This window comes from Pan troglodytes, chromosome 8, assembly GCF_028858775.2.
Source record: "Pan troglodytes isolate AG18354 chromosome 8, NHGRI_mPanTro3-v2.0_pri, whole genome shotgun sequence".
NCBI classification, from domain to species: Eukaryota; Metazoa; Chordata; class Mammalia; order Primates; family Hominidae; genus Pan; species Pan troglodytes.
This window is the reverse complement of record NC_072406.2, coordinates 67,181,369-67,208,670: the sequence shown is the minus strand read 5'-3', so window position 1 is coordinate 67,208,670 and position 27,302 is coordinate 67,181,369. Positions and strand designations below refer to the sequence as shown.

Genomic DNA, 27,302 nt, shown 5'->3' with positions numbered 1-27,302 from the left:
AGAAGTATTCGTAAGGAAAGTATAAGATAGCTTTAAATAATAAATATGTTAAATTAAAAAAGTATTTTACAAATATTATCTGCACTTCTCTTTAGTTTTATTTTCCAGGTTTCAAATAATTTTAGATTATATGAAATATTCAAATAATTTGACTTTATAATACCTAATCTCACTGAAGCATAAAAATAGTCCCTATTTGAAAGCCCAACAGAAATGCATAGAAATAAGTTTCTTGCTCTAAATTTAATATTCTTTAAGAATTATATTTTAAAAGATGATGTGAACAGTTCAACATCTTTACATATTTTACTAAATCACATTGTATATTTATTATATACCTATAATTTTATGAAATTAGTTATTTCTTGGAGCATTGCCCTTAAGCTACTGCATTATATCCCAAATTGCTTTTCTCAAATAATAGTCTGCCTGTTGGAAACTCAGCAGAGACAAGTATTAAATAAAGATTATACTGTTCCTTATCCCTCAAATTGTCACTATAAAACAGGTAAGTGCTAGGGTTAAAAAAAGTGAAAGTAGATATTGCTGGCAAGAAACTAAATTAACTATGTCTACCTTGAATTCTGACAATAAAAGGGTGTCAGAATAAAAAACAAAGCTATGCAACATGAAATCATGACAAAGACTTATTGGTGTAAATACAGATGACCCTCCAGTTGCCAAGCCCCTGGTTAAGGTCTTTTTGTGATTATAACCAACAGCTTTGAATCTCAACTCTAAATGACTGCTGACAATAAGTCGTCTAGAATGACTCGATCCCAGGCAATTTGGTGAGACACTGCTTGTAATGAGCAAGGCTATTTTGATAATACTGCAGAGGCTTTCATTCAGTAAAACTTTAATCTGGGTTTTAAAAAAATGCCTTCTCTACCTCTCTTTACTTTGCAGTTCCTATTGACTCAAGGACTCAGCCCTCATCCTGAGGATAGACAAAATCCTCTTATGTCTTCCTTTCTCAAAGACATATATTTGAGAATAATATATGAGTTAGTATTGGTTTGCTATATTTAACCTGATACTTTGAAATGTTCCCTACCAAAACACTGGAAATATTATAAGAAATATTATATTTAGTTAATATATACATTTGCCAGAGTAAGTCAATGGCATAAACAGTATTTTAATTCTCTTGCTGGTGAGAGAACTAGCTTTGCACTGTAGCAAACTCTGTATATATATATATATATATATATATATATATATATATATACATATATATATATATCTACTATTAAAACAAGTCAAGATTCCAAAAAAATTAAATACAGAAAAAGAAAGTTTGTATCTTTGACTAGATATTTGCTTTTTATTGTTCATTAAATACCAGTGCACAGATGAACTGGCATGAATACAAATGTTTATGGTAATCTTCACAGCTGTTTGTAGGATGTAGCTAATTTTTGGCATACAATAGAGCATTATGTGTTTCTATATCATTGCTTTGTGTAATGTAAAAAATACTTTTTTATGAAAAATACTTACAAAATTCTAATACAATTAGATGAAGATTTAGAATAAAATACGGAATATATATTTGTGAACCAACATGAAGAAGCAAAAATCTGTTAAACATATTCATTTTCTTTTTTTTTTGGAAGGGGAGGTGAATGACAAGAAGATGGTGCAAAAAGGAATTTAAGAAATAAAAATCCATGAAAACAGACATAAGGGAAAGATTCAGCATGGTCTCTACAATAATCATCACTTTATATTCATCATGGCATTGCCAGTATTTATGAATATGGACATGTTTGAATGCAGTTATTAACAGGGAATGTATACTATTTGTCTTCAACTTTAAAATTTTGACAGCTGGCAGGCGCGGTGGCTCACGCCTGTAATCCCAGCACTTTGGGAGGCCGAGGCGGGAGGATCACCAGGTCAGGAGATCGAGGCCATCCTGGCTAACATGGTGAAACCCCGTCTCTACTAAAAATGCAAAAAATTAGCTGGGCGTGGTGGTGGGCGCCTGTAGTCCCAGCTACTCCGGAGGCTGAGGTGGGAGAATGGCGTGAACCCAGGAGGCGGAGCTTGCAGTGAGCCCAGACAGCGCCGCTGCACTCCCGCCTGGGCGAAAGAGCAAGACTCCATCTCAAAAAAAAAAAAATTTTTTTTTGACAGGTTATTTTGTTTATTGCCACTTTTTAATATGTTTCATAATTAGTACTTCAAGAGCTATATAACTATCCTTAAAATTGTGTAATGAAATTTATATATCCATTTTTCTATAGTTGATAGATTTAATGATTCATTTTTAAACTGTATTATGTGACTTTTAAAATTTTTTAATAAAATTCTAATCATCAATGTTTAAGTGTTTTAAATGTTAATGTTTTCAATATTCAAAATCTTTCTAAAGCACCTAATACAATCTCTTTCCGTCTTAAAGTAAACTAAACCTAATTTCATGTATCTATGATTGACAGCTATGATTTAAAGAGCAACTCTTGTGTATCAGACTTTGTGGTAGACAGTTTACATTTCCTCTCTCATGTAACAGACCACTCTGTATGAGCAGTGTGTCTAGTCCACATGCACCTCTGTGAATTTTAGAGAAAGCATCTTTAGACAAATGAATAGTGGATAGCATGGTGTTGCCTTTGTGGAAAGAAAAAAAACGGTGCCTCTTCCTCAGACGCACCCCTAAGCCAGAGCACAAAGGCTCACAAGTGTTTGTCATTTGGTTACATGGCACTTTAGCCCACTCCTCCCCAGCCACCTTAACCCAAGACCTTGATTAAAGGTGGTAAAATGGAAGTTCAGAAAGTCAAGCGTCTTAAACCAGGATTCTACAAATATATTAAAATTAGAAACTATCCGTCAAAAAATAGGTATTTTGTTAAAGAAAATATACATGCAATGAAACATCGATGATAATTTAAACCTATATGTGTTTATAGAAGTGAATGTTGACGATATATTTTAAGAGAAAAAAGGAAGTTAAATGTCATATTTAGAGTACGATTCAAGTGGACTTTACAATGCAGGGGAGGTGACAGAATATTATGCAACACTTTTTTCAAAGAAAATATCATCTCTAGTAGTAAATATTACAGTGACTCCATTTTGCTTACTGTGTTTTCAAACTGGTTAAAACCTAACCTTTATTCATCCTGAAGTAAATATTGCATTTTCACATTTCATTAAATATGTTTTTCTGAAAACTAGATATTGTAATTTACTTTTGAAAATGAAAATCAGCTGTTGTCATTGACAAGTGTTCAATTAGTAATAATTTAATTGCTCTGAGAAGATGAGGAAGGGATACAATTTTCTGTTTTCTAGCTATATTTCTGATGTGTCATCAGAGTTATCATTGAACATTACCACGAATGAGGCTGAATTGTCATTAGAAAAATAATTACACTTAATAATTCTTATGGTTACTGAAACAATCTTAAAATACCAGCTGCTCTATTCAACAAATATCAATCTATGGATTGCTCCACAGGTGAGACATTTAGTGAAATGAACAGAAAAAACTTCTCACACAAAATATGCTCATTATTTAAACATGTATCAATAAAGTTATCTTTATTAACACAGCAATTTTAAAATCTAAAAATATCAATTCTAACAAGTGTATAATGTAGTCACTTATTACAAGTCCTCATTGACTCCCACTGATCTGTGGTTTTAAGGAAGCAAGTAATTTAGTTTGTTTCAGTGGTACATAAAATAAAAACAAATAGGTTCCACTTGAGGCTCAAGGGGGTTCATCTATAATTATCTGATTTACTTCTACACGTGTTAATGCTTAAAATATATAACACATTTGGCTTGCCTCAGATTATTTCCATATTCTTAAATATTTTTCCCTCCCTCTGGAAAACTGAGCCTGCAAGATAAGTCCATTTTGTTTTAAATGAGATGTTATTTTCTGCAAATGCTTGTGTATAAATACGGCAACATATCTGGAGGCATGGTTTTCTTTTTCTTCTTAAATAGAGTTAATGTATCATCCTAGGAAATAATCCACATGGTTCATTAAGAAAACATGTGTTCTGGGGATTTTTGTCTGTGATAGGCTTCACCTGTCATTTTCAACCAGCCTCAGCCTATCTGCTCTGTCACAATCACTACTAAAATATGTTCCTAAATTGCTTGTTTCTAGATCTTTCCTTCTCATATGCTCAGGTGAATACATGGGTGAAATTTAATATGGAATTGAAATACGTGCTATGCAAGATAGATTCCTTAAGAAATGTTTCTCTGATTTATATGACATAATTGTATTTTACGAGTTTACCTGTCCATCTGTAAAACTTTGTTTTGGAGATTTCGTATATTACAATGTTTAAGAAATATGCTATAATGTTTTTTATAGTATATCTTTTCATGATAACCTTATATAGTACCAGTCACACGTGTTTGTAAAAATCTAAAGAGTACTTTTGGCTCCTACAGAATGTGCGAAGTTGTGAAATTTTTTTTTTTGTTTTGTTTTGTTTTTATGCCCCAAAGATGTGGAGGGCTTGATGTAAGAGGGTAGATTTAATGAGAGAGAGAGGGAGAGACAGAGAGAATGATAAAAGAAGCTTAAGAGATTATTTTATCTTGTCAACGACATTGTTATTGAATGTAAGCTGCTAAACTTCTTAGATAAAGTAAAACAGTAAAAACAAACACACAAAACAGAACAGAGAATCATCAGACAGGCTGACGAACACAGTACAATAAAGCAGCCAGTACCGATGATCAGTGGACATCAATTTGTCTTTTGGGCTGTAGCACCTGCTACTAATTGGTGCAAAGAGCTCACCAGTCAGTGCGTGGTTTAGCGCACTCAGCTGTCTCCTGTATGTGCTGCGAGAAGCAAGATAGCTAATTGCTGTTGCTTCAGTGCCAGTGAAATCAACGTGCTGAGCTAATAGCGACAGATAGAGGGCAGACAGATTCCTGCTAGCAGCTTAGTGTTAGTTGCTTGTGGTAACTAAGGCAGGTGGCATACATCTCAGAACGTGGAGAATGATGGTATGCTTTCTGAGTTAACATGTTGAACTGTTTTGCTTTTCTAAAAATTTTCCTAGTAACATTTTCTTGATGATATGAGAGTGGATATCAATGCCTCACAGAAACAAGAGGTGGAACATGTGAATGAATCGTCTTGGAACTAGATTATGAGCACTGGTTCTTTTTAAAGGGATGTGCAAGAGGCAGCCTTGGCAAGAAAACTTGCTGCATAATCTTACATGGACTAAAGATGAAACTTTAAACCGCAAGTAAGTTCTTCCCCCTCCCTTCTCTTATTTTTTTCAAATTTAAGGCAGCAGTGAACCACAGAGAAAGTTCAGATGTTCTTTCAGTACAATGATCTCTGTCATGATGCTACTTTCTGTCAGGCTTGTTGAAAGAATAGAGTAGTAATGATTGCAAGTGATTATTTGCTGGAAGAGTGAACACAACTGCCTGTCCTTCGATTCTTCCTGATTACTGTCTGGTATTGTAATTTTGTTTAGATGACAATGTAATCTTTACAAAGACACAAGCTTCTGAATTATAACTCTGGTTTGTTATTTAAAAGAATTTTTAGTCGTCAACCACTTTTTCTACTTCCTTCAACCTGACAAAATACAGACAAATGGTATCAGAATTGACGTTTTGTTTTTGTGTGTGCAAATATTGATGATTTGTTTTATGAGTGGTTGTTGCTGGAGGTTATAGTTGGCAGTTGAGTTAAAGTAGCTAATTCTGCATCACAATGAACAGTATTTTTTGTCTTTTGTGAGTATACTGATATTTTTACTATGGATGTTTTAGTTTATTAGAATATTTACTTCCTTTGTGCGTATCTGGGAGCATTAACCATTTATAATTTGAATCTAGGTCGACTGTATCCTTCTAATACAGAATTAATGCTAGATAGTATTAACAGCTTTCCCACTTTGTGATGTGGCCTTTACTTTAAAAAATATACTTTGGTAGCTATAGAGTGGGTGGGCCCTGAATAACAAGTTTCAGGTTCAGTGTGTTGATACTCTGTGTCTCTAGTATGCACAGATGGCCATCGATTTGATGGACTTGTAGCACGTATGCAGAAAGCCATTGTTAACTAGAGTATAATATGATGGCCTCCTGTAAGGTTAACTCCAAGTCATACTCATTTGCTTTCACAAAAGAGCCAATTGTCAAATCTAGTAACCAAATACTTAAGTTATTATGTTGCTTAACATTAGAGAAACAAATAATCTGTAAAAGAGGCATATTTTGAGCGCAAAATGCTTGCTGTGGTTTGCACAGCAGGTATGAAGCTTTGTTGTATATGCTCATGTGAACTGTTTTTTTGTTTTCTTTTCACAGAAAATTGGTTTTACTATTAGTTTCTTTAGTTTGCTTAAGTTGTGGCTAAGTGTGAGTGAGTGAATGTATCTGTACATGTGTGTCTTCAAGTTTCAGCAAGTTGATCCCCTAGACTGTGGACTCATTCTCCTATGAAATAAAAGTGCCATTTAATGGGTGCCCAATTCCACTGAGTGGCGACCTCCTAACCCCTCAGCTGTTGCAATTATGTGCTGAGCAGGAAATGTGAATCCCTACAACTTTGCCCCCCAAATTACCCTTAAACATAGTCATTAAGTGACCTGAACAGGTCAGAGTTTGTGCTACCTAAGTGTCAGCAACTTCTCTGGAAAATTATGGCATGAAGTTTTGAATATTATTCACAAAAAGATTTAAATAAAACATTTCATTTTCTAGGAAATTTTTAAAAATATAGTATACCCACTGACAATATTTGATAAGTATCTGAACTATAGTTTTAAAAAACACTAATAATTATGCTTTAAAAAAACCCAGTGAAAAATAAATGTCCATTACAACTTTGCTCTTAATTTGTTCACATTTAAATTTTGCATAGTATGTGTTGTATCTTTTTATTATACAACTTTCACAGCAGATAGGCAGACATAAATTGTTTTTTATGCCACTTGCAAAAATTCTCCAGTATTTGGTTCATAGCTTATGTTTGAAATTAAAGGCAAAAGGTAATTATTATTTTTATCAAAGGAAATCGCTATAATTATTTGATCACAAAACGTATGTCAAGCAAATACATGTTGAGGAATTAATGATTCCTTTGTGTTATCACTTTATCATGAGGACTTTTACTCCTTAGACAAATTATGAACCTTCTCAAAATAATAAAATGTAAAACCAAAAATTATAAAGTAATTTCATAAATGTGACTACTTTATTGGGTAGATGAGTGTACTCCCCCTTTCTGTAAATGTGCAGATACAATTTCAGACTGTAGGAATTTTTTTTCCTACTTAAATGGTGTAAAACAATAGCTTTTCATAAACCAGCTGTTATATTAACTTCTTCCTAACACAGAAGCCCCCCATATACATTTACATTTTATTGTAGCCCTAATGCTGGGAGAAATACATGGTTTTAAGTTTCACTCAGGATTTGAACACATGGAAAAGTTAGCAGAAATAATAATCTAAACAAAGAGACCACACTACTTCATAAAATGATCATATTTATTATCTAAAACTTTAATTTTACTGCAGACTCTATTTTAAGAGTGGGTTTTGGTCATAGTCATTTTGTTTGTATTTTTCCATTTTTTAAAAGAGTTCTTAGTATCGGGACCACTTGTGAACTAGAATCATTTTGTCATTCTATGTGTCTGTGGTTTTCACATGCAAAATAAGACTATACAATTATAATATTGAAAAGATTGTTTTACTTGTCAGGGATGGCATCCAAAAACTATTTTTGTTACTGTCAACTAAAACTTTGTTTGAGGTTTGATACATTTTCTTTTGTAATGGGATTTTGTTGTTGTTGTTGTTAACACTATAGCATGACAGAATGTGGATTCAAAACTAACAATGACCTGTGGGGCTTCATTTATTAGTTTCAGACTCAAATATGACTGAGTTGCATCCAAGGGTATTGGAAGGAAGTGTGGCGACTCATTAGTGCTCATAGTCAATTTTGAGTGAGGAAAAAAAAAGCTAATGTGAGTAATTTATGGCCAGATTATTTTCTCTTGATAGAGTCGCTATAGAAATTCCAGAGGTGTAAATCACCCAGAAACTGTAACATTTATTTAAATTGAATACTGGAAGCACTTAGGTTGAAATGGTGACAAGAACCGAGAATACACCCAGAAATTCCAAATGCACATGTTAATTCGTTGCATGTATGGAAGGCAGGGGCAGGATGGGAGGTAGTTTTGAATGTGAGAGTGACTAGCTTGACCTTAAAATACAATTTTCAACTGTGGTGTATAAACTGAAGTGAGAGACTTGGAAGAATATGTAGACGAATATGACTTAATCTCAGCCTAAAAGTCAGTCACATTGAGTAAGATGGACACACACACCCCGCTCCCCCCCCCCCCCGCCCACACATACACATGTGTGCTATTTATTAATATAAGGAGCATAGAAACATCATATTCTGTCCCAAGGACAACAATTATTTTCCTTGAGAACCTCAGCACCCCCTCTAAACATTTGTTCCTCAGTGTCCACATTTAAAATACACAACTTATAAATGAAGCCAGCAAAATGAATAAGAAATCTGTAAATTGCTAAATAATTTCAAATACAATTAATTGTTTTAATCTTGTCCAATTACTTCCTAAGATGATCGTGTGTGTGTGTGTGTGTGTGTGTGTGTGTTTCAACAATAACAGCAACAAAATAATTTTCACCTAAAGAGTAAAAGTTTCTGAGCACTGTAATGGACAAATTTCCTTTTATATCATAAACCTTGTTTAAAGGTTGCATTCACCCTTAAAATTAGATCATGGCTATTGAAGCTATAAATGTAAGAGGCAAAAGCAGTCATTATTTCAAGAAACTAAAGAAAATGAAGCATTTCTTTCCTTCAAGTTGGTAAATGGAAAAGTTCAAAGCTTGTTTATTGTGTTCATTGATGGATAAGAAATTGATAGGAGGTGTAACTTTCTGTATGGCTTTTAGAGTGTAAGCATTCTCAGGCCATGGCAGATGTGTAGTTCCTATTACTTTGAAAAGTCATTCATTCTCATGCCTAGTGAAAGGGCAAATTTCCGATAGAATTAAGCACTGTTTCCTGACCGGGGGAGGACAGCGGTGTGTGCGATCATTCAAAAGGAAGTGCATCATTCAAAAGGAAGCCCAGCTAATGAATGCTCTCCCTGTTGTTTTCATGGAGGTGTCAGAATGAGCCTTTTCTGATTCTGCATCACTGAATCCTTATGGAAATGCAAATTGTTTATCCAAGGACAGTGACTTTTCTTTTTGCTTTATCATTTAAGGGACTTATTTCTTCAACTTTGCAGCACACCACTGGAATCCAGAGAAGGGTCATTAAAACTGGATGAGAAGTTTTTATTACTTTAGAATCTTACATCTCTGTCTGAGAGACAGAGACAGACACAGATAAGTCACAGAAAGTTATTCACAGAGATACAAACTCAAAGAGAGATACAGGGATAGTCACACAAAGAAAACGAGAGAGACTCACAAGGAAAAACATAATGAAAGTTAGAGACAGTCAAAGATAAGAAAAAGAGAAAGGGAACAGAAAGAGAAACTGAGATATACACTTAGAACAGAAAGAGAGAGAAGTGGAGATAGGTTGAGACAGAAAGGTAGAAGCAGAGTGACAGACAGGCCGGGAAAACACAGGGTCAAGAAAGATAGAAATAGACAGATTGCCAGAAAGACAAATAATAATCAAAATGAAACAAAAAAATGTAAAGAGATAGGGAAAGGGATATAGAGACAGAAAGTCTGAGAGATAGAGACAGAAAGGGAGACTGAGACAGGCATACATACAGATAATAGGAAGGTTGATATATAGATATAGATACCTAGATGATGATGATAGATAGATAGATAGATGATAGATAGATAGATAGATAGATAGATAGATAGATAGATAGATAGATAATGTAGAAAGACAGAGGAGAGAGCCTGTGATCCAAGCATGGAGAATGAAATTAAATGTGTGTATGTAAGAGAGAGGCTGTGAGATGGGGCTTCTAGTTTCAATAACTGTTGCTATAGAGAATTGATGGTAAAGAAAAGAATACAGAACCAGATGGAATTGAGCTTTAGTTCTATTCCACTCCCTTACCAGCAAGGATCAAGTTGTTTAACTTCTCTGAGCCTTGGTTTCTCTCTGTAAAGGGTGATAAAAGGATGTAATTCACATACATAAAGCATGCAAGCACAGGACCTGAAACCAAGGTATATTTCAGTAAATGGAGATTGATACTTATCATCATCATCATCCTTAACATCAACATAATTATTTAAGTATAATTCTTGAAAGCAAAAGCATTGTCATCAGAGGTCAAGGCATCAGAGGTCAAGTTAAATCCTTGTTTCAACCCTTATTCTGCACAGAATATAGTAAGTAATTTAATATTGATAAGCTATAGTTGCATCACCTGGAAAACTCAGGTATTATTTTCTATCTCATAGTCTTGCTCTCAATTAAATGAAAAAGCATATTTCATTTGTGGCCTTGCACGTTGTATTTTAGTAATTCCACTAACTAGCTCAGGGTCCAAAATTTGGTAAGTACTCAATAAATATTTGATGAAAGAATACATATTTGCTCTGAATATTAGTTTCCATAGAGTATGGAAAAGCTGAAATGATGTTTTGGTTTTTTAATATGAAACATTGCAATGAAACAATCAATTTCCTCCTGTCTGCTTTGCAGAGAATGGTGGTATTGATTTGCCGAATTACTAGAAAAGATGTCTCCCTACTGTCCATCCTATTTTCTTAAGGCCAACTGAAGTAATAGTTTTGAGAATGGACATTTATTTTGTCCTGGTGGTGACTTGGTCATTTTTATTTAATTACTTAATATAAGGACTGGTTTTGGAAGAGAGAGGCGGTAGGAATTTTTAAAAAGTAAGTGAATGTTTATAGTAAGATGAGTGAAGATCGACTAGGGACAAGGAAAAGTGGACCATTAAGTTAGAAAAAAAGTATAAAACTAAGAAGTGTGGAGAATTTTAAATGAGACACACATATACTTCTTTTTCTGAATTTCAAGAAAAGATGGGAGAAATATCATCATAAAGAATGTGTATGGTTTGTAAGTGAAAATGTATAATATGAAAGTACTAAGGCTATCCCTAGCTATAAGGCAGATTATGATAAATAAAGCAATTTGCCAGAAAGTAAAGTACTCAAATTTTGATTTTCAATTTTATGTTATGTTAAAAATTTGAACTTAAACAATTTTTGAATTTTACAATTCAGAACTTTTTACTAAATTTGTTATTACTAATGTTTGACTATGTTTTAAAAAAAGCAATCTAGGAATGAATGCAAGAGTTTGGTTTGAATGTTTATTTTCCTACTTTCTTTGATGTGTTGTTGAATTTATCTTATAAATGATAGAAGGAAAAAATATTTAGTGTCTACTGTGTGACAGGAGCTATGAATGGTGATTTTAAATATGCCATCCATTTAACCTCTACCAGGTAGTTACAGATTTTGCCCCTCTGATTAATTTTACTTCTGAATGTGTGTGCATGAAGCCCTTCATTTAAGAGGTGTTGAAAGTCTGTTAACCTTACATTCCATCTGATACGGTAAGCATGAAATAAAATACTCCATTTGGAACATTAGCTATAGTTGCATTGGTGTGCTAATATTTTTCAAAAAAATGACAGCAAACATTTCAGGCATATTTATAAGGTTTATTGAAAAATTTCCACTCAGGATATACTGAGCTTTCAATAGCATACATTATATGAATTATTATTTTGTATTTGTAAATTAGGGCTAAGGCTAGAACAATATTCAGCTGAGCTTCAGATAATAAGGTTTCATTGTGAGAAATAAGATTTTCTCAAATAACTTTTTAGGAGATGGTAACTTGAATGGAAGATATTGTGTAATTGAGAAAATGCCAAAGCAAAGAGCATTGCTGTGTGTTTATGAAATAAAATGCATGTTTAGTAAATAGTTGCCATTTTGATGTAGATTATATTTCCTTTAAGATATATATATATATATCTTATATATATATTAAAGGAAGGAAATATATATCTTAAAGGAAATATATATATATCTCAAAGCAATTTCTTAGAATTCATGATTATTTTAATCAAAGAAATAGCTGTGCATTGTTTTCAAAAAAGAACATTAAATTGTGAGTATAATGAAAAAAAAAAGAACACATTCCTGCCCCTTAGTCAAGTTTTCCTATACAACTTTGTTAAACCCTTTTTTGTGATGTTTCTTATTTTATTTATTCACATATTTTTAAATAACATGATTATGATGTTATCTTTTGATTTACTGATTCAAGATATTGTTTTCTTCCTATTATGCTATTTAACATTTGGTTATTTTATACCATCAGCACATTTTTTATCCTACCCCATGTTCTAAGCACAGTTTTACATATATATACACAAGTGTATATATATGTATATATATGTTTATATGTGTATATATATGTATATATATGTTTATATATGTATATATATGTGTGTATATATGTATATATAAGCATATATATACATATATAAATTATGGCTACTTTACTACAATATGCAAAAATAGATTGTGATTCTTTTCTAATTTTTTATTTTTCTATCATTAATTCATGCCTTTTTCAGCTTACTTTTCTGAACCTGTATCTTTAAATTTTTTTGAGACATTCCACAGATCATGATAGTCAATAAATTTTTCTAAGTCTTCAAAAATGCTGGCCACTAAATTCCATGATTTTTCAGAATGGCAGTCCTCCTTTCAGCAGTTTTAAGACCCAGACTTATACTGCCTCATTGCCTCTGGGTGGGTGTATAAAATCAACTTCCCTCCTGTATCCCAGAGCCACCAGAGATATTGAAAATAGAGAATTGACTTGCAATACTTTTTTGCTGCAGAATGGGAGTGGAGGCTCAGCTACTCAATATCCCTGACACCAAGGGTGGGGATAAAGCGCAGTGCTGACTAGCCTAGACTTGCAACACAGTTTCAATCTCATTGATGCCCAGGTGGGGATGAAGGTTCAGTTCCCCTGAGCCCACTGATATTGGGTGCTGGTGGTGACATGGAGTAGTGGAGTGAAGCCTACAATTGACAAGATCATCCTCATATTGCCTCCTTAATTAAGTCAGCTTGGTACTGGGTAGGAATAGAGGTTCACCTAGCTTACCTGGTGGTCCAGGTGGAGGACTCTGCTAACAGCATGATATGGGTAGAAGTTGGGAATGGGGGACTCAGTACATTTCCTTCTTTCTGGTAGTGAATGAGATATAAGATCCCACCCTGCTAGTGCTCAACCTGGCTATATTACTGTATTTGTCAGGGTTCTCTGGAGATACAGAATGAATAGGAAATTAGATAGGTGATAAATAGGTTACCTATTTGTCTGTCTATCTGTAGATAGATAGACAAGAAATTGTCCCAAGTAATCACAGAGAATGAGAAGTCCCTAGATCTGCAGTCAGCAAGCTGGAGATCCAGGAATACTGATGATATTGATCCAGTCTGAGTTCAAGTCTGATGGTAAAAGACTCACGTCCCAGCTTGAAGACAGGTAGGGAGAGCAACTTTTGTTCTGTTTGGGCCTTCAGTGGTTTAGATGAAGCCCATCCACACTTGGGTTGTCAGTCTGCTTTACTCAGTTTACCAATTCAAATGTTAATGTCATTCAGAAACACCTTTACAGACACACCCAGAATAATGTTTAACCAAGTATTCCGGTATCTTATCGCCCAGTCAAGTTGACACACAAAACCATTCATCACAGCTCCCTGAGTAGATGAATTTAGTGGCAGCTACCTGCTTTCTCAGAAGCAAGGTTGTCATTTGTGAAAAATCAGCTCCCTACTTGACATTGCTGAAGTCACTAGTGGGGTAGAGATGGTGCAATTTTTGTCCTTGGTATTTGGCTGGAGTAGGCAAGTATTTCCCAAAACTTTTTCTGTTTTTAGGCCACCCTTTTTCTGGTCCTTTGGTTAGAGTAAAGATATTTTTCTTGGAGCTTTTTCGACCTGCATCTATATTCCAGTCCATATTGGAGCCCTGCCTCAGATTATGGGCCAGAATAAGGAAACCCAGAGGGCTCACTGCCATGTTGTCGTTGGCCCTTAGGTCTCTAGCCAGTTCACCTTCTTTCTACTTCTCAGGGTCATTCTATGCTCATTAATTATGTTGTGTACAGGGCTTTTGTGTTGTAACAAGAGGGGCTTCTTAATGAAATCAGAAGACTTCCTAATGCACATTGTAAAGGTGCTACTCTCCCTGCTCTGTGGAAATAGTCAACAGGTAGATGAGAGCAGAGATGAGAAATTAAGGAGCCCAAGCAATAATTTAGGCACAAAGAAATGGTGGCTCAGCCTAAGGTATTAGCAGTGCGGTGGTCAGAAGTGGTTTTGATTCTGAATACATTTTAAAGGTAGAATCACCATAATGTATTGATGGCTTAAATGTGAGATATGAAGTAGAGAGAGAGATTGGATGACTTCAGGATTTTTAAAATTGTCACTGAGATGGGAAGATTAACATGAGCTTAGAAAGGCAAATTAAGATCTCATTTTTAAACATGTTACGTTTGAGATGAGTATAATGCAGACAAATTAGATAACCCTGCAAGTTTAGAGCTTAGAAGAGAAGTTGGGCTGGATATAAATTTTAAGAAAAGAAAAGGTCTGTGGACCTTAAATTTTAAGAAAAGAAGAGGTCAAGGTTTCTAAGGGACCGTGATTCTATAAAGGATTAGATTCTCCAGTTTGAATTCAACTTCAAACTCAGTGACCCATTGAGTGAATTATTAATGCAATTCCACTCTCTTTACTGCAATCTTGCTTCCACCTTTGCTATTTTTCTGAGATGCCCCATACCTGTTGTCACCAATGACTTGCTAAATTCAATGGAAGATTTGACCTATCTGGACTACTTGATTGCTGAGTACTACCTCATATTTCTTTTATTTTAAGAAAAGAAGAGCTCTGGGCCCTTATAAGGATCAATTGTTTCAAATACCATTAATGATTCCAAAGAGACAGGAACTGATAAATAATTACTGGTTTCAAAAATGGAGGTTATTAGTAAACATGAAAAGCAGTTCAGGTGCTGTGTTAGGATTGAAAGATAATTGGTCTAGGAGTATTTTGAGTATTTTGATTGTTGTTATTGTTATTTTTGTTTGTGGGTCTTAATATTTTTCTCTCAAGATCTCATTCTTATCCTCTAAGTCATTTGCTTTTTTAAAATTATATTTTCTTATCTTTGTGAGGATGTTTATTTTAAAGCAGTTTTATTTAGCTACCTCTCTATTATTTCCTCTCCCTGTTCCCACCTTTTATTTTTTATTCTGTTTTATTTTCCATTTTTAGAGTTTCAGGTTTTATTCAAAGAGGCTGATTAATCCTGCTTCTCCATTCACATTAAATTATTAGTTGAGTATGTAGGCAATGGAAACATATATATCTTCACGTGTAATTGTTCAGTGTTCATTATTTTTCATGTATCTCTGTGTGGGTGGATTTTAAGTCAACAGGACCTTGGGGCCAGGGGAATGATCTGCAACACATGGCTTCCAAGCTCGCTCAGAGGATTTGTTACCCCAGACAACTTTCTGCGGGAAAAAAATAAGCAGCCTGCAAAGAAGGTTTCATAAATCAAGATAGGATGGGATGTGGCACATGGGACTTCTCACCTGCCTTTGTCTAGAACTCAGTCACAAGGCCAAGTTTAACTATTGGGAAGTTGAGATAAATACTTTTGTTGTGTTCTAAAAGATGAGGGAAATACATATATATATTTTTTACATATATAGGTATATATATGTAAATATATACATACGTAAAAATGTGTGTGTGGATTTTTAATAGATAGTTGTCAGTGTCACTAGTGGCTGGGCACTGAGATGCTCTTTGGAAATCTTCTGTGTATGAGCAGAGCTTGTCAGCAGGTAGACATTCCTGTACTCAAGCAAACAGTTGGCGTTACTTTCTTTGACTTAAAAGTCTGGTGGCTCTCTGACAATTTCTTCAGAAAATAAACTCTTAGTTATGGGGAAGGAGAAGTCTTATGGGAAAATTGCTCAGAACTTGGGGAAGGATCCCCCTAATTTACCTATACTTTTATTTAATATTTTAACTGACACCACTAATCTTTCTTGATTTTCATGCTACCCTTATTTGTTAAGTTTGTCATATTTTCTCCAGTCAATTTGATAGTGTATGTTATCCATACTCACCCAATTTTGCCATTTTCAATGTGATATTTTTGTATTCTGCTTTAAATAATTATGACCTTCCATTTACTTTCAAACGTTAAGAAACTTGCTGAATCACATATTTGCTTTTATCACTTTTCTTTCCTGTGGTTTAATAATTTTTACAAATTTTAAACTGAGCTATGTGGAAGAAAACAAATAAGCACTTTGGTCAATCTAAAATCTTAAACCCACACATTTGCACTTCAAAATTAAGAAAAGGTGATTGTGGGATGATTGATTTATAAATAGTTGCATTTAAACATGGAATTTAAACATCAATATGCTTATTGAATATCTTAATGTCAACATATCATAAATATGCCAATTTTCACTGTAAAATAGTGATTATGATTGTTGCTAAGGAAATATTTGGTTTTGAACCAAAGTATATGTTAATTGCTTGTCAGTGATTTATATTTGTAGCTACTAAATCACTCAAGCCTCTGTCTTTTGCTTAAAGCACACACACATACACACACAGTCATCTCCGCTGCAGTGCAATTTAATATTGAACATAGATGTTGAGGACATAGCAGGAGGAAAGAATAAGCTGTTAGACAACTCATCAGGAAATTCCCTCTCCTGCAGCTTCTCAGCAAGTCATAGGGTAAAAATTTAACAAGGGACAAAATAGAAACAAGATTTTTGGATAACTTATAACATTCACACATAGTATGTCTTTAAGCATTTTTGTTTTTGTATTTGCTTTGGTGTTGGTGATACCACAGACATTCTTATAAATGTTATGTTATATATTGGTTGTCAAATGAATTTTAAATATGAATGTTTTGGGAGCCATTCACTATATTAGATGTACTTATGCTTTCTCGTAGAAAAAAATCAGCAACAATTCCTGAGACATTCAATGTGACCCCATATCCCATGTAGTTAGTATTATTCTCATGGGGAATATAAATATCTTCTTTGAAAGTTTCATATAGGAAATGACCAAGTTTCTAGAGGACCTTGATTCTATAAAGAATTAGATTCATAAGTTTGAATTCAACTTCAAACTCGATGACCCATTGAGTGAATTATTAATGCAATTCCACTCTCTCTACTGCAATCTTACTTACACCTTTACTATTTTTCTGAGATGCCCCATACCAGTTGTCACCAATGACTTGCTAAACTCAATGGAAGATTTGACCCGTCTGCATTACTTTCTATTGCTGACTTTTCCCCCATCTTAGAATCTCTCCTCTGCCTTCTTTTACATAGCATAACTTTCACCTTTTGTTTATTTTTTGTTTATAATTATTTATATTTTAAATCTTATTACTGAAGACAGATTTTAGGTTTACTTTCAAGCTGTTCTTAGCCTATGTGTATCTCACACGTTAATGTTCTCACATATACTTTCTTATTTTTTTCCACTCCAGCCTTCCATATTACTTCTGATTTATTTTATCTACCGTTAAATTCTTAAGTAAGTCTGTCTATAGATGGCAGCTAAAATTGTATCTCTGACATCTCCAAATTTTATTCCATAGCTCAGACCTGCATAACCAACTGTCTCTTGGAACTTTCATTTGGATATCCCATGATTATTTCAGATTCATAAGGTGTAAAACTAAGTTCATGATCTCTTCTCCATCCCTGCTTCCTAACCTCTAATTTTTCTTCATTATAATCTTATTTCGTCGACTAATAACCTCTAATATCATATTACAAGCTTGAAACCAGTATATCAGCCTTGTTTTATCCCTGTTTGTTTCTGCTCGTATTTCAAATGCTATATTTTTTCCTGTTAATTCTATCCCCTTAATAGCTTTAGAGTCAAATCTTCCTCCCATATGTTCCTTAAAGTTCTCATTATTTTTCACCTGATGGTCACCCTTCCTATTTTTTGTTTCTCCCCTTCCTGTGCCTCTCTTCTTTCTTACTCTGTTTTCTCTACAGTGCTGCCAGTCTTATGGTGTCATTGCGTTGCTAAGATATTCCAAGTTTTCTCATGCTGTTTATTCTCGCTCTCTCGGATACTCTCTTTCTGCCTAAATAAGTTTATTCAAAAGAGAAGATAAATAAATTTATTGTTCTAACTAATTGAAAACCTAGTGATATGTAACTGGCTTGCTACAAGCTTTGCTGAACTTAAGGCTCAAACATGAATTTGGGATGTATCTCTCCATTGGCTTTGCTAGTTGAATCTGTCCTCAAAATCCATATGTTGGCTATCAGCAGCTTTGAGCCCTGAGGTTCATGCCCTGATGATTAAACTGAAAATCTCTGATTTCCTGAATGGTTTTCTGCCCTATGAAGGGAAGGTGAAAAGTCCATACTGGCTCATCCTGTCATGTTCTGCACTCTTGATGCCTGGAGAAGAGTCACTTTTAGATAATATAGAGGTAGTGTAACTTGCCTTGCAGAAGAGAATACTTAAGAGTAACTGAAGTGAGAAACATTGCAGTAGCCTCTCACATTGAATCAGATTGTTTAGAATTTTGACACTATTGTTGACTATCACATAATGATATGTAAAACCTTAGACATATTTTCTAAAAAGTCAAGTTCAAAACTTGAAAAATAAATGCTTTTAGATAAAAGATTGTATCATACATTTTATATATTTGTGTAACTGTCACAAAGCATACATTAAGATGATTTTTGTAAAAATTGTTTTTTTTCCTTTTTATCTTTATATAGAATATTTTGGAAACCTTTTAAATGTTGGCCTATATTTATACCCTGCTTTTAGCATATATTTGTCAACCATTTAGGACTTTTCCCACATTTTTATAGATAATTAATGAACCAATTAACTGCATGATGTGATTCACATGTACAGCAAGATCAAGTTTTTAGAATCAAAATTGGCATTCTATCTAAAGATGATACCTTCAAAGTTAGATAATTAAAGGCCATGGACTTTGTAGGATAATCTTCTAGGTTAGACAAGTAAAACCTAGAACAAACAAATCTAGAGATATTATATAGAAATATAATATCTTTACATAGTTAACTTTTGAGGAAATTAGCAAAGAAAATTGCAATGGATACAAGTTATAAAAGAACAATTGTAATAATAATATGAAGACCTGCCATACCCTATTTGATTTTATTCTCATAATTATAAAATACTATAAATTGTTTTCTTAGTAACAGGAACAGATTGATAAGAAGAAAACCTAAAGTCATATATTGAAGACTAAATGATAAGAAACTACGGTTTGTCATTTCATTGTATTGACGTAAATTCAAAGATCTATAAAATCCTATTCCACAAAGCATACCCTTCATTTAAAATTCTGCTTTAATAAAAACGTATCTTTCTTATGACTATATTCCCAACAGTACTGACCTGCATGGTGCCAACAAATGTTTATTAAATGAATAAATCAGATTTGTTTCTCAAGACAGCTGTTTCTTGTGAATAATCTGTACTTTATGTCTTTGATTTCTATAAACAGAGCATTATCATGGACACTTGAAAAATAACTTGCCTGAATTCTCTGAAAATATTTTTGGGACTATTGTGTCTATGTTTTTATCTGTTATTTTGGAAAAGTCTTGTATATGAAAGATCTTCTAGGAGCTCAAACTTTAACTGGTGGAATAGAGTGAAGTAGTAGAATCATGTGTCTGTTCTTGCTGATTATATATGTCATATATGATTCATTCAAAAGCTACATTTGAGACTTTAACTATGGACTCCTCAGATGATATTATCCTCTTAAAATATTTCCTAGCATTGATATACAGATGAATGCATGACTGCTATGCTCTCATCAAGCTGCCAGTTTTGTGTCATATATTCTAATAGCACAGAATTATAACTGATGGTGATTATGGGACTTTCACTTTCAGTAATTGCACCAATCAGTACAATTTCTTATATTACTATACCTGGAGAAGTATAAGTGCATATTATATCATAAGTGTGGACACTCAATACATTTATTGAATGAAAAAATGTGGAATCCAAAATAAACAGTCTATAGCTCTAGGAACTCAATAAATTATTTATTAAAAAGGAAACCTTTAACAACGTATCAGGGAGAAGGGGGTGCTGATGGCAATCCCTGGAACTTCCCTGAGGTGCTCCATCTCTAGATGGTGATGAAGAGATAAGTGAGGATTTAGAGTCAAGCATAGGATGCCTTTTAAAAAAAAATGTCTGTCTCTGCATAAACAGATGAAGGTAAATCTTAGCTTTGATGGCAGAATTTAAGATTTATCCAGGGCGCTACATGCTTTTTCCCCCTTGTCTCAGCCTAAGTTTACAAAGAATTAGTATAGAAGGTCTTGAAATCTGAACAGCCATTTGCATTCATGTTGCTACCCAAAGTTATTGTACAAGGGAATTTTGAGATTCTGCATCAAAGGTGGAAGAATGCTAGAAAATCAGCACTCCCTCAGGAACATTAATTAATCCAGATCAAAAGGGGATCCAGGAAACTCATCAAAGGTATACAAGGGATAACTCTATGGATTGTTTCTTAAATAGTCTCTCAGGAATTGTATACATAACACTTATTAGGTATTACCCTACTTGGGAGTTAATTAGAGAGCTAAAATATGAAGCTTAAGAAAGGAGGAGGGGATTGTGAAAGAAAAGCAAAATACATTTTATTCTAGTATTAATACTGAGGTATGCAGCTAGGTAGCACAATAAGGGAAAAAAATGTTGAGGCAGGCTCCAGGCTCCTATGTATCAGAAAGAAAAAAATAAACAGTTATGTTTTTTTTCTTGGACCACCAAAAGTTTGAGAACAAGAAGTTATTTTCCAAGAAGAGTAAAAAAGAAAGGCATTTTTATAAAATGGAACTGACTTTATGCTGCCTTTCCTTTTTGTGTTTTGCCTGCTCTGTATCTTCTTCTGATCTGATATTTGGGTCATATCGGGTAGATGAACTCTGTGTTCCGTTCTGAAATGCAGGCACACTTCCTGTCTTGGTCAGGGATGTCTTGGGGCTTAGAGAAGGACTGATGACTGACATGATGGAAATGAAGCCATTAATGGGTTCAGTATGCGATGGGGGTTGGGAGCTGGGTGAAGTCAGAGGTAGAAAAAATAAAATATATCATATAAAAATTAATTCATTCACATAGCTTCATCTTCAGATTATTCAAGACCAAAACCAGCATGTATAAAGATATAAAAAAAACAAAAAGCAGTAATATATTATATGATTATGCAGAGTTATACAAATATATATTGCCTTTTTCCCAGTATTTATTTTCGCCTTCTGATCATAGCACCACAATTTTCCTTGGATTACATTTTTCTCCATCAGTAATTCTACTTTTGCATGATTTCATGATGTTAGATATTACCTGTTTGCTTCCAGATGTTGGACTCCCTTAAGCATTTATTTTCAGGCCAATCTAGTGGTGATGAATTGATTCTCTTAGTTTTTGTCCATATAGGAAAGACTTTACTTCTTCTTCATGGCTAAACAGTAGCTTTGCTGGACATAGTATTTTTGACCAACTTTTATTTTTTTCTTTCAGCACTTTGAATCTATTATCCCATTATTCCTGGCTTGTTACATTTCTACCGCGAAATCTGCTCTTAGTCTGGTAAAAATTCCCCTGCATGTGACTAAACACTTTTCTCTTGCTTTTTTAAAATTATTATTCTTTTAAGATCTTTTCATTTATTTTTTTATTTTTTAAAATTTCAGTAGCTTTAGGTGTACAAGTGGTCTTTGATTACATGGATAATTTGTATAGTGGTGATATGGTTAGGCCGTGTGTCCTCAACCAAATCTAATCTTGAACTGTAACCCTCATAATCCCTATAACCCTCATGTATCAAGGAAGAGGCTAGGTGGAGCTAATTAAATCATGGGGGCAATTTCTTGCATGCTGTTCTCATGATAGTGAGTGAGTTCCCATAGGACCTCATGGTGTAATAAGGAGTTCTTCTCCCTTCACTTGACACTTCTCCTTCCTGCCGCCGTGTGAAAAAGGTGCCTTGTTTCCCCTTTGCCTTCTGCCATGATTGTAAGTTTCCTGATGCCTCCCTAGCCAGGCTGAACTCTGAGTCAATTAAAAGTCTTCTTTGTAAATTGCCCAGTCTTGGGCAGTTCTTTATAGCATTATGAAAACAGATTAATACAATTGGTAAAGTCTGAGATTTTAGTGCACCCATCATCTGAGTGGTGAAGATTGTACCCAATATGTGGCTTTTTGTCTCTCTTATTCCCCTCCCAGCCTCCCCACTTTGGAGACTCCAGTATCCATAATTCTCTCTGTCTTTTACTTTTGATAGTTTTACTATAAGTATCGATAAGAAAACCCTCTGGGTTGAATCTACTAGGAAATCTTTAATCTTTCTGACTCTGGAAGTCCATATCTCTCTGAAGACTTGGGAATTTTTCAGCTCTTACTTTATTAAGCACGTTTTCTATGAATTCTTACGTTTAGTCTTCATCAGAAACTTCATAATGCAAATATTTATTTGCTGAATGATGTTCCATATGTCTCACAGGCTTTCTTTACTATGTTTAATTTGTTTTTTTTTTCCTTTTCATCATTCTTTCTTTCCTTGTTTCTTTCTCCGTATTTGATGAGGTTATTTCAAAAGATGTCTTCAAGTAAAAAATTCCTACTTTATGGTTAAAGCCCTCAGTAGTATTTATCATTTCAGTCACTGAATTTTCCAGTTCCAGAGTTTCTGCTTGATTTTTTCTCATGATACCTATCTTTTTGTTGAATTTCTCATTCAGATCATAAATTATTTTTCTTATTATTTAAACATTTTTTCTGTGTTTTCTTGTGTCTGTTTCTTTGTTAATTATTATTATTCTTTTTCAAGCATTCCATAGATTTCCTTTTAGAGATGGGTTCTCTTACTGGAAAATTATTTTGTTCCTTTGAAAGTGTCACGTTTCCTTGCATTTACCTGTTTTGTATCCCTCCATTGATATCTGTGCAACTGGTGGAATAGTTTCTTCTTCCAATTTTATGGAGTAGCTTTTATAGGAAAAGACTTTTTTTCCTGTAGATGTGTCCTAGAGTGTCGGTTTGGTAGATTGCTTTGGCTTGGGTTCTGGTGGGCACATTAGTATAGTCTCCATGTGATTTCTCTGACTTCAATTAACATCAGTGGTATGGGTGAGTGTCTTGGTAGCATAGACTACAGTTGTTTGTAGAGACTGTGGTGAGGCCTTGCTGGAGAGAAAGATATTGGGCTGGCCAGCTCTCCTGTGTGTGGCAGTACTACCACTGGATGTGTTGGGGACTCCAGTGGTAGCAAGCTTGGTGGGCTAGTTCTTAGGTCCCTGAGGTCGTGTATAAGCTTGTGCCAGCTCTGCCACTAAAGGAGATGGGGTTCTCTTTTGGATTATCTCAGCACCAAAGATATTAGCAAAAAAATCAGCCTGAAGGGAGAGAACAATTGAGAGATAACAGACATTCTTGCCACTAAAGTTAATGGAGTCTTCTGTAATCAATTAGAAAAAGAACAGATTTGGTAGGTTAGTACTTTTACGTTTTACATTATTTGACACATAAAATTGGAGCAATACTCTTTGCCAGCTGACAGGAAAACAATACCGTTGATTTTAGTTTATATTTCTGAGCATTTCACAACACTTACATAGGCATTATTAGCCTAATTTTAAAGATATAGAAACTGAGGCTCACAGAGTTTTAAGTGAACCGCAGCAGTGTAAATTATGGAGTCAGGACTGGAACTTAAATACGTCTAGCTGCAAAGTCCATGCTTGTTCACAGTATTGTACTACTAGATCAAGCAGTCATATCGCATCCTCAAAATTTACCTTTTCACTGTATCACCGCTGCTATTGGAGTATCAATAGTTTTTTTCACAGTAGGTTACTAAATCAGCCGTTCTGCATGGAATACTTTGAAAGATTTCTCAATTCTATTTTATAGATCTGTCTCATAACTTTGCTTATTAAAGAATGTATTTTGCTTTTTTTAAAGCCCCTTATCTCTGAGACTTACAAGCCTATTTGAATTATTTGCCAATGAGTTTTTCTTGCACTGTGACAAATCTAAATTACTTGAAAAAGCATAATATATCTTGTAAGGTTTTGTCTTTCTAAATGTAAACGCATAGTACCAGCTGTTAGGTAATTGAAAGCAGGAACCTCGTGTTTGAAATATGTCTTCCTATTGGTAATATTCTTTCAAAGCACCATTTTATTTCCAGAAGAAAGAATGTGTTTAGAGGAAGCAAATTGTAAAGATGTTTAGTGAGCTATGATATTCAAATCCAGGGAAAAGAAAAAAGATAGATTTAGAGAACTAATATCTTACAGTTCAGATATTTAGAAAATAATAATTTTTATTCAAAACCTTTTTCCATAGGCTAAGTCATTCACAGTATATTTATTGGAAAACTATGTTAGTGTTATTGCTTCATTAGAATGACTTCATTTCAATTACTAGCTTTTCATCAGTTGTAGAGTATCAATTTTATAATCACATTTCAGGAGAAGATAAACTGTATGAAATGTACTTTGATACACAGGCATTAATATATAAAAAGGGTCAGTATATTCAAAGAAATATGGTAAGTGTCTTCCTATATTTGACAATGTCTACATAGATGTATTAAATTTTGTGAGTACTATGGATGTCATATAAAATATATTTGACTTAGGGCCTGTCGGGGGATGGTGGGCTAGGGGAGGGATAACATTAGGAGAAATACCTAATGTAGATGATGGGTTGATGGGTGCAGCAAACCACCATAGCAAGTGTATACCTATGTAACAAACCTGCAAGTTCTGCATATGTACCCCAGAACTTAAAGTATAATAAAAAATAATCTCTTAAAAAGCCAAAAAACATGTATAAATATATTTGACTTTTCTCACTTGGGCTAGGTCCAAAATGTTTTATGGTGTGAACTATTGATGATATTTATTAAAAAGTGGCTTAGGTAGAGGTGATAAAATAGAATCCAAGGTAAACTTTTCCATATTGCAGCTCTTATCCCTTACCATAGGCTGTGCGTGTCATTTTCTCCCACATTACTGTATTTGAGACTTTATAGCAATGCTGTTTTTCTAAGGAGCTTTACATTTTATTGGGCCATTTTAAGTTTCTGATTTAGTTTTGATCTCTGTTGACAATCGGGCATCTATATCATTCAAAGCTACTATGATTAAGGAAGCTACCAAATATCTCCAAAGTAATTTGTTCTCATTTGTTAAAAGATAATTTATATTCTAGAATTTTCTCTTTTTTTTTTTTGCACAATTGCTTTATCACCTGATGAGTGTAAAAATGCCTCATTTTTATTCATACCTCAAATCCTGATGTGTGGAGCCCTACTCTTTGGCCAGAAACTTGATAGTGTTTTCCTAAGCTTTCCTTCCTCAAAATGTTTCCAAGAATGTCTCAATATTATGAGGAACAGCTCATTTTTGTCAGATTATGTTGATTGTGAAAGAAAATTACGTAGATTTTAGTGAAAAATATAAAGAATAGTACATTAAAAAATCCCGTCCTCAAGGGAGATATTTCGAGTTTCACATCTCCTCTTGAGAACAAACAGTTCTCCCAGTTCCCAAGCCTTGCAGGTTTTGCAGTAAACAGCTGACCCACAGCTAGCTAATGCTGATATCTCTCACCATGTCCCAAAGATTTTTGTATTTACATTAGTAAATGTAATGTAAGCTCAGACTGATAACTGTCCATTGCATATAAGCTATCAAAACTGATTGACTCACATTTCTCTTTCTCTTAAAATATATCCTCTTTGTGGTAAGGGCTTTCTTGCTGGCTTGCTCAAAAGTAGTCAAGTATTCCCTAGAACTTATGTGTGGCACCTCACACGAAGTAATGTCTTACTTATCTTACATGAATGACAGCAAGAATTATTTGAGAACTTCTCTGTGGAACATTTTGTAATTCTATATAGAATTCAAGCAAACCACCCCAAAGGGCTAAACAATGTAGAATTTACCACTGCTGTTTATAAGAATAAGTGCAAATATTTCTTATATGCTTGCCATGTGCTATAAATTATGATTCTGTAGTTGCATGAACATAAACCAATAGTGGGCAATTTAATCATAAAAGGATATTTTCTGGAGAATATTAGCCCACACAAATGTTGAGAAGGTTTGAGAATGAGACTAGTTTATAAAAATGCTGCAGTAAAGCCTCAGGGGTCTATGTAGGAAGCACAAATCGACAATGTTGATAGAGCACCACCAATTGAATAAATGAAGTCCATTTATTTTTCTCATTCTTGTGTCGTTGTACTCACAGTTCAAATTATTGGGAATGACAGTAGGATTCATTTACACTCTGCTAACTCTCTGCTGTGTTCACATTTTGACTAGGGAAGGCAGGCCTCTTGATTTACATACCAGCCGGAGCATCACATAGTAGGAAAGAATCAGGGTGCTGTATTGAACAGAAAGGGGAAGAAATGCTATATATATATATATATATATATATATATAGAGAGAGAGAGAGAGAGAGAGAGAGAGAGACAGATAAATATATATATTAAATAAAAGTGCTTATTACTGAATCCTAGTCCTGATTACTACCAACTCTGACAGAGTTGAGGTTATAAAGAATTTGGCTTTATCCTCAATGCAGAGTTCTGGTCAGCAACCTAGGTTACTTATTTCATTGTAGTGGATTTTGACTCATGAATATATTTACCCTTTCCTAGAATCTTGCCTTAGAAAAGTGGAGTGAGGCCTATTTTGTTTTTATAGTCCTGCAACTTAAAAGGGTATTAGATTCTCTATCTCTAATCTCTCTCCTGAATTAGAGGTTGTAAATATGTGAGTAAAAGGAGAAATCCCTTCACACACGAGCAGCATAAGTTATTTAAAAGCAATAGGTAGGCTGGAACAGGAAAGGAGTGAAACCCAACTCTACCTTTGGTAGTACCACCATCACTGCCAACATGCCTTTTTTGTGTATTTTTTCCTTTGATGCCTCAACTTAATGTGAATTATAGGTTAGAGTTCTTGAACCTCTTTATAAATAGCGACAATTGTAACTATATATTTGGTCTGCAATTATCAAGGCCTCTTAAATTTATTTTAGTAATTAATGTGAGATTCAATACAACCAGTCAAGAGTAGATAAATATTTAAAGAGAAACTCTTTTAGAATTATATTT

General features: G+C 34.1%; 1 protein-coding gene across 8 annotated transcripts in view; it reads left to right on the top strand.

Moving 5' to 3' along the window:
* The window catches only part of PCDH15 (protocadherin related 15), a 1,753,436-nt gene that overhangs the window by 746,268 nt on the left and 979,866 nt on the right, over nucleotides 1-27,302 (top strand). The window contains exon 1 of one of the 8 annotated variants that reach the window (XM_054659624.2): nucleotides 2,336-5,243. The exons of the other annotated variants lie outside the window; for them this stretch is intronic. The gene's annotated coding sequence lies outside the window, so the exon portion shown is untranslated. Of the gene's footprint in view, nucleotides 1-2,335; nucleotides 5,244-27,302 lie in introns of those variants that run through there. 8 annotated transcript variants of the gene reach the window in all.